General features: G+C 35.2%; 1 long non-coding RNA gene across 1 annotated transcript; it reads right to left on the minus strand.

The window, feature by feature from the left end:
• Nucleotides 1–610: 610 nt before the first annotated feature.
• LOC122241950 lies at nucleotides 611–3,148 on the minus strand. Its single transcript, XR_006222049.1, has 3 exons — nucleotides 3,077–3,148; nucleotides 2,603–2,970; nucleotides 611–670 (listed from the first exon to the last, which is right to left on the minus strand). It is a non-coding gene; the product is annotated as an uncharacterized LOC122241950 (long non-coding RNA).
• Nucleotides 3,149–7,698: the final 4,550 nt, after the last annotated feature.

Raw genomic sequence — 7,698 nt, forward strand, 5'->3', positions numbered from 1 at the left:
GGGGTAATTACAGTGTGTCCGTATAGGCTGCCGACTGTAACAAAGGTACTACTCTAGTGGGAGATGTTGAGTATGCAGAAGGTTACACAGCTGTGGGAGCCAGGACTATGTGGGAAATCTCTGTGCCTTCCTCTCAATTTTGCTGTGAACCTAAAACTGCTCTAAAAATGTAAAGTTTAAAAAAATAAATTATCATAATTTACTTAATTAAATCCTCAAATAATAACACTTAAATATGTGAGAGGCTATGACTGGCATAAGTCTCGACCATTCACTCATCCATTCACTCATTCGTTCAACATCTATTGAGCACTTCTTATGTGCCAGGAAATCTTCTAAGCAAAGGGAATAAAATAAGCACAAATGCATTTCTTCATCAAGCTTGTATTCTCGTGGAAGAGACATTCAATAGCAAGATCAATGTTATATAGCTGTGGTAGCCACTTTCATATTTGATTCAGATTAATTTTCTGCCTTTCTCTGCCATGCTCTGCAAATCAGGTAATTACATCCTCAGGGCTTCCTTAATCTCAGAATTCCAGGTAAATTTTTCCAATTGGAATACTGGAGACTGTGAGGAGAGGAAAAGACAGTATTTCATGCATCTTTCCACTTTTGGGGGATTCTCTCACAGCAGCTGTGTCTTCTACTGCCTCCAAATCTGTAGCTCCTGTTTGACAGCCCCTCAGAGAAATGCAAATTAAATGCAAATTAAAGGAATAATGAGATCCCATTTCACATTCAGATTGACAAAAATTTAATAATCGGACAAAACCAAATGCTATCATGGATGAGAAACCATGAGATGATTTTTACTCTTTTGGTGGGGGTTAAACTTGGTGAAAACATTCTGAAAAACAAATCTGAATTTTATAGACAAGTTGAAGATAAACAGATCTTACTATGCATCAGTTCTAATTACACACTCTAAAGATACATTTGCACATGTGAACCAAGAGAAATATACAGGCATGTCCCTAGCAGTACCGATTTCTTATAATAGAAAAACAATCTTCAATCACCCTAATAAGCATTTTTTAAAAAGAATAAATGCATGAATAAATGAATTTTGTTCATATACATTCATGAAATATTGTATCAAAGTATAAATTAATGAATTAGAGATTTTAACATTAACACGGATAAAATTTTTAAGTGCACTTTGAATGAAGGAAACCAATCATAATATATCACAGAATACATACATGCACACACATACAGTCTAATTCCATCCATATAATGTTTAATAAGTGAACAACTAAATATTTTACAGAATTATATAATTAAACAGCAATGTAAACTACATATTTAAAAAAACACAAGACAATGGTAAAAAGAAAACACATGGTAGAATTTGGTTTGGGAGGGCGAAGACAGAAGAGGAATTTAATGATGGGCTCTCCGGCATTTACAAAGTAGTTGGTGATCTTCTCTAAGATGATTAATGGGTACCTGACGGTTTATCTTTGCTATTCTTTCTCTCTTACTTATATCTTATCTAAATATTATTTTATATTTTTGTATTTCTTCGTAATTAACTAAAGCAGAGCTTTATTATTATTAGTGCCATGATATTATAACCAGTATTCATGATAATGGTTATGAATGATACTATATGGTACATGAAACACATTTCAGAAATATAAGAAGAAATATATAGAGTATATAGGCAATGCACAAGTTGGATATACTAGAGGCTGACGAACCATGGAAGCCACCTAGCAGAGGAAATACTAATTATCATGGACATTTCTCTGTTCTGTCATTCTCATGGAAAGCAGTTATTATTGGTTAAAGAATTCCACTTGTCCATTTAATGTTAAGTAGACCCATATATACACAGAAGGACTTTGGATAAGAATGAATATCACAATCACAAGTTATTTTCCTGCAAGGATTCATTTTTTTTTCCCAAACGGAATTACAAATAAACTATTTTTGTAAGGGTTTGAATCCCCAGGGAATAATACATCAATAAGATGAATCCACTTGTTATCACATATGTCTGCTTTTACAATGCAATGTATTCCTGTAAACCACACCTTCAGCTACATTTTCTTTGGCATAAAATGGACAGTCCACTAATATTAACTTACATGTTTCAAGACATTTTGGCATTACTGACAAAATAGTAATAAAAAAAAACATGTCAACTTTGACTTACTTGACCTTTGCTAAATATTGGCTTGTTATAAAAGCATGCATTTAGAGAGAATAGCAACTCTTTGAAGGCAAAGCCTTCCCCAACACCAGAGAAGATGAAATTTCTCTATTCTATACCATTTGCCCCAACCAAAGTATTCGTCGTTAGAATCTAGAACTTATCCACATGTGCACGGAGGACGCCAAAACCGTAGCATATCTAAGTGTAAGCAGGGTAAAAGGTCTGACTTGGTAGAACCATTAAAGTTAGCTCTCTGGGAAACTTAATTATGGATGGGGATGTAATGATCTGGTGCAGGCAATGTGTGTCACAGTTAAAGTCAAGAGGACAAGCTTAACACAGGAAAGGAAAGACAGGTGGAGAAAAAGAAAGCTTCACATAAAAAGTGACAAAATGAAATTAGGTGAGTACCTGGGAAGTTTCCCTGAGAATGCTCACCTTTACCTCTGTGGAACTTAAAATAGCGCCAGGTTCTGACTTGTTCCTTTACTGATGTTCATCTTGATTGTTTAATTAAGGTTGTGCCTGCCAGGCTTCTCAACTGTAAAGTTACTCCTTTCTCTTTTGTAAATAATAGGATTTTGTTAGGAGATAGTTTGAAATTATGTAAATGATTACAGGTGTCAACATTAATGTGTACAAGCATGTCTCCATGATTCTTTGAGTATTTCCTTGCTTCTGGGAAATAAGATCTGTTAGTCTGATCTTGCATGTTCCTTGTCCCAGCCATAAAAATCAATCTTTTCTTCAAAGAGGCTCCCATTCTCACGTAATGCATGCATAAAGGTAGATGTTTGTGTGTTCCTCTGTGTGTAAATATATATATAGAGAGAGAAATGAATCCTCTTGTATGTAACAAATCTCCCTTAATTTCTACTGCCCTACCCCCATCTCTGCAGATGCTGTCCTCACCTTGAGAGTTTTCTGACACCCCACACCAGACCACAGTGCCATACACAAGTCCTGATGGACCCCAACACCCTGTGTCCAAATAATCATATTAATTCCTTCAGAAATCTTCACATTTTATATTAGGTATAAAATATGCTTCTCACCTGAATTGATTGCCTAGGGGGTGGTATAAAACCCAGGAGAGGTATTTTCAGACTGTCATCTAGGTTTCATTATCTTCCCGACTGTTAGGTTTTTCATATTCTTAGAAGGACCAAACTTCCTGTGTAGGATTATGATCTCTGCCAAGCTGAGGGAACATGTGCTTTCTTTTATTGGTTGCAGATGACTGACTTCATAAGGAAGTATTGGGAAAGGGCTTGCAAACTTCCAGTTACCAGATATGAAAATTCTTATGAATGTAAGTTTTCATAGTTTCCTTTAAACTAGGGAGTCTTACTCATTTCCCTCACTGAATGGATTAGTACACGCTGTGGGAATCTTATAGTCAAATCGGCATGAAAGAAAATGGAAGAAGGGAAGCCGAATTGCACCTTCTGTGATTAAGGTATTTAATGCTTAAAGGGTTTTTTTTTTTCCTTGTATTTGAAGGATGGAGAGGAAATAATGAAGTGGAAGTAAGAAAACTAGCAATTTTAACATTTTAGGCTAGGGATATTTTAGGGCTTCTAGAAGTCAATATGCTTATTTTGTAAAATTGTATTTTGACTCATTAAATGTTGAAGCTCATCGTGGAAGTTACCAGCCCATGCACAAGTAAATTATGGGAGAAGGGAGTACAAATCATTATCAAGGCCATAAATTAAGAGAGGTTATTCAGGCTGTGTGGGATAGCAGTCCACGGAAATGCAAAATCTCTTTAAGAGACACATCAGAAATCATATTTTATCTTGGCATCACAAAGACCTCATTTGACTGACACATAATGGGCATAGTGTAATAGTAACTGACTGTAATGGTCATACTATCGCTAATGGGAATCTCTGGCACGTTGTGAAATGGGCAAGATTCATCCATATATGTACCACAGTGAATATATGAGTGGACGTATTTTCAGTCATAGAATTCAGTGACATGGCCCACAATGACCATGGACCTTGCAGCACTGGATAATGTTAGCTAAGTTCTCTACATTGTGATGGGCCCTTAACTTCCTGTGTGTGTGTGTGTGTGTGCGCGCGCACGTGTGTGTTTGTGACCCTTAGCTACCTAGCACACATCCTCCTAGAGTCATAGCCACCAATGTCAAGGATATTCCAATGAGCATATCTGGCATGAGCCACAGTGGTTGGAAGGAAATATGTCATAGCATTGCTTCAGAAAAAAAATTCAACTTATACATAGGCGAAGCCACATATCCCTTAGATAAGTGTTATCCTTCCGGTCTGGGTATAGCATTAAGCTTTTAGTATAAAAATACTCATAGGTTAAATTACCAGAGTTTAACTAATGTAAAGTTAAAAATCAAATCACTCTTTACCTCCTACTTATTCTTTGCTGCTGCACTATTCCCATATCTTCTAGTCCCACTGTCCAGAGGTAGCAGAAACATGTTTCAACTTGCTTCTATATGGTAGAATAGAATTTATTTCTTTCCTTGTTTTTTTTTTTTCTTTCATTGTCAAGTTAACCAGCAGATAGTGTAGTCTTGGTTTCAGGGGTAGAAAAGGATTTCTAATGATGAGGATGTATGTCAGTGTCCATTTTCAAGTGACTTTTTGTTTCTAAACAAGCCTGGTTATCAGAAGACACTGAATAAAAAAGAAACATTACAAAACTAAATCCCACTGATAATGAGAATCTTATTTTAGATAACTCCATCCTGATATGGTAGAGTATATTTGCTCAGTGCTAATGACAAAAAGAGAGAGGGACAGAAATCATAAAACCTTGCTTTAGTAGAAAATAAATGTTTTCTCATTTAGTTGATAGGCAGGCAAAATAAAAAGAATACAATTATACTATTTTTAAAATTTTTTATTAAGCTTCTTTCTAATGAGTTATTTAGTATCTTCAAGATATGTTTGATTTTTCACCTGAATTAATTTGAATAATTGCATTAGATGATGATCCTTAGGTAAGCATTCCATTCACTCATCCATTCATCCATTTATTCAACAATTATTCATTAAGCTGTTCTTTGAATTTTTCCTCTTTAGTTTCTTCTCATCCTATATTGTAGACCATTCAGAAAGATTGAAAAAAGTTAGGAAGTTGTATGTCTTGCAGACCATGGGTTTTAGTTCAAACATTTCCTTATTTAAGAATGAATAGTTCCGAAAAAGAAATAGTAGCTTTATTACAATCGATCTCCTGAGCTGTCTTTGGGTCTGGGCCCATTGCTCTCCTGGGAGAGAATTTTGGCCTGTGGCTCTGCTGAGTTACTGGAAACTGTGATTATAGATGTGAGGCTGTCATTCTGTTCTAGGAGCTGACTTTAGAGCCAAGAAGATTAACTGGTGCCAGAATGAGAAATAAAATTCAAGAACCTTAAAGAAACTCTATAGAGTTACCTGGGATAAAAATAAAAGTTATTAAACCTCTTTTTTAGGTTCAAGATACAATCGAACCTGCCTTCTCATGCTAGCATCTCCTCTTTTGTATTTACATTAAATGATTTTTTTAAAAAAATTAATGTTTATTTATTTTTGAGAGAGAGAGAGAGAGAGAGAGAGAGACCAAGCATGAGCAGGGGAGGGACAGAAAGAGAGGGAGACACAGAATCCAAAGCAGGCTCCAGGCTCTGAGCTGTCAGCAGCACAGAGCCTGATGTGGGGCTTGAGCTCATGAACTGTGAGGTAGTGACCTGAGCCGAAGTTGGATGCCCAACCAACTGAGCCACCCAGGCACCCCCTACATAAGATGAATTTTAAAAAGAAATTAAATAAGGACAAAAAAATTAAAAGAAAGAAGATGAATGGCAAGAATATTTTTACATGCAGAATTACAAATGCAAAAAAGAAACGCTCTAAAGATCCAGTTAAACTTTTCACATAAATTAAATCATCGTAACTACATGACTAGCAGAAGCCCTGTGTCTCTGTGTTAAAAAGCCTCAGACCTTCATTCTGGGAGAGCACAGGAGACAGGATGAGGGTTTTCTATTCCTATTAGAACTCTGAGAATTTTAAGCCACAGGCAAGAATTTTTAGCCTACCACTAACTCATTTGGTCTGTATGTTCATATGGTAGCTTACCCCTATGGGTGATGAATGTTTGTGCCACAATTTATTCTGTGGGTGACTTTAGAATCAATAGTTAAATAAAATGAAATGGAATTATAGTAGTCCCACCTAATCCATGAAGGATATGTCCCAAGACTCTGGGTGGATGCCCAAAACCACGGGTATTACCAAACCCTATGTGTACTGCATTTTTTCCTACACCTATCTACTCATGATAAAGTTTAATTTACAAATTAGGCACAGAAAGATATTAACAACAATAATTAATTATAAGATAGAATATTTAAAATAGTATACTGTAATGAAAATTATATTAATGTGATCTCTCTCTCAAAATATCAAATTTTACTGTATTCACACTTCTTCTTATGATGTTGTGAGATGATAAAATGCCCAGTGATGAGACGAAGTGTGAGATGAATGACATAGGCTTTGTGACCTAGTATTAGGCTACAATTGACATCTGATGATAAGTCAAAAGAAAAATCATCTGCTTCCAGATCACGATTGACCATGAATGACTGAAACTGTGGAAAGCAAAACCTTGCATAAGGAGGGAACCATTGGAACTGTCTACAGACTTTCAAAGAGCAGATTCATGAAAATGGCACACCGTTTATTAGCTCTTGGAAGATGATGTTTGTTTTAATAATTTTGGAATGGGAACGTATCGGAGATGTTGATAAATGCATAGCAGGGTTCAGATGAAAAAAATGAGTCATGGTGTTTGAGAGAAGCTCTCTTTTAGTTGTAAAGTCCTCTAGTCTCAGAATCCTGGTTTTCTTTCTACACAACTCATAATTTTCTATCTGCATGTATATACTTCTATATCATCCAAAGTTTCATTATAGCTGTCCACTTTCAACTTTGTCCCAACTCTAAATTCTTTTATTCTCTTTGGCTATCTTGTTTGAGCTGACATTCTTCTATTCATTGCCTTCTCACCATCCAGCTTCCTTCATCCTGGTTTGGAGGGCTCTCTCCATAATCTACATATTACTGTAATAGATTAATGCTTTACTCATGAAGGATATGGGCATATTTACCTTGAAGATTAATAATAAAAATGTAAGAATTGAAACCTACATAGCTTATACTCAGAAATGACGATCCAGGCTACTTATAATTAAAGAGATGTACTATTTGCATACTAGCTATGTGGACTATTTAAACTAATCTCAGTATTCTTTATAATTATGGTTAAAATTGAGAAATCAGGTATAAAAAATAATAGTTCTGAACTAATACATTTTTCAGGGAATTTCAAAATTGATGTCAAGAACAATGAATGGCATTAAATGTTGATGCATTTTCATAATAGACTTACATTTATTGAGTATCCCAAATAATTCATAATTATATGAAGCATAGCTTATTTTTAAAAATGATCACTCTTACAAATAATAAAACTATTAATTTATCTCTGATGTTAAAAAT

The sequence above is a fragment of the Panthera tigris genome, chromosome C2, assembly GCF_018350195.1.
Source record: "Panthera tigris isolate Pti1 chromosome C2, P.tigris_Pti1_mat1.1, whole genome shotgun sequence".
Classification (NCBI taxonomy): Eukaryota; Metazoa; Chordata; class Mammalia; order Carnivora; family Felidae; genus Panthera; species Panthera tigris.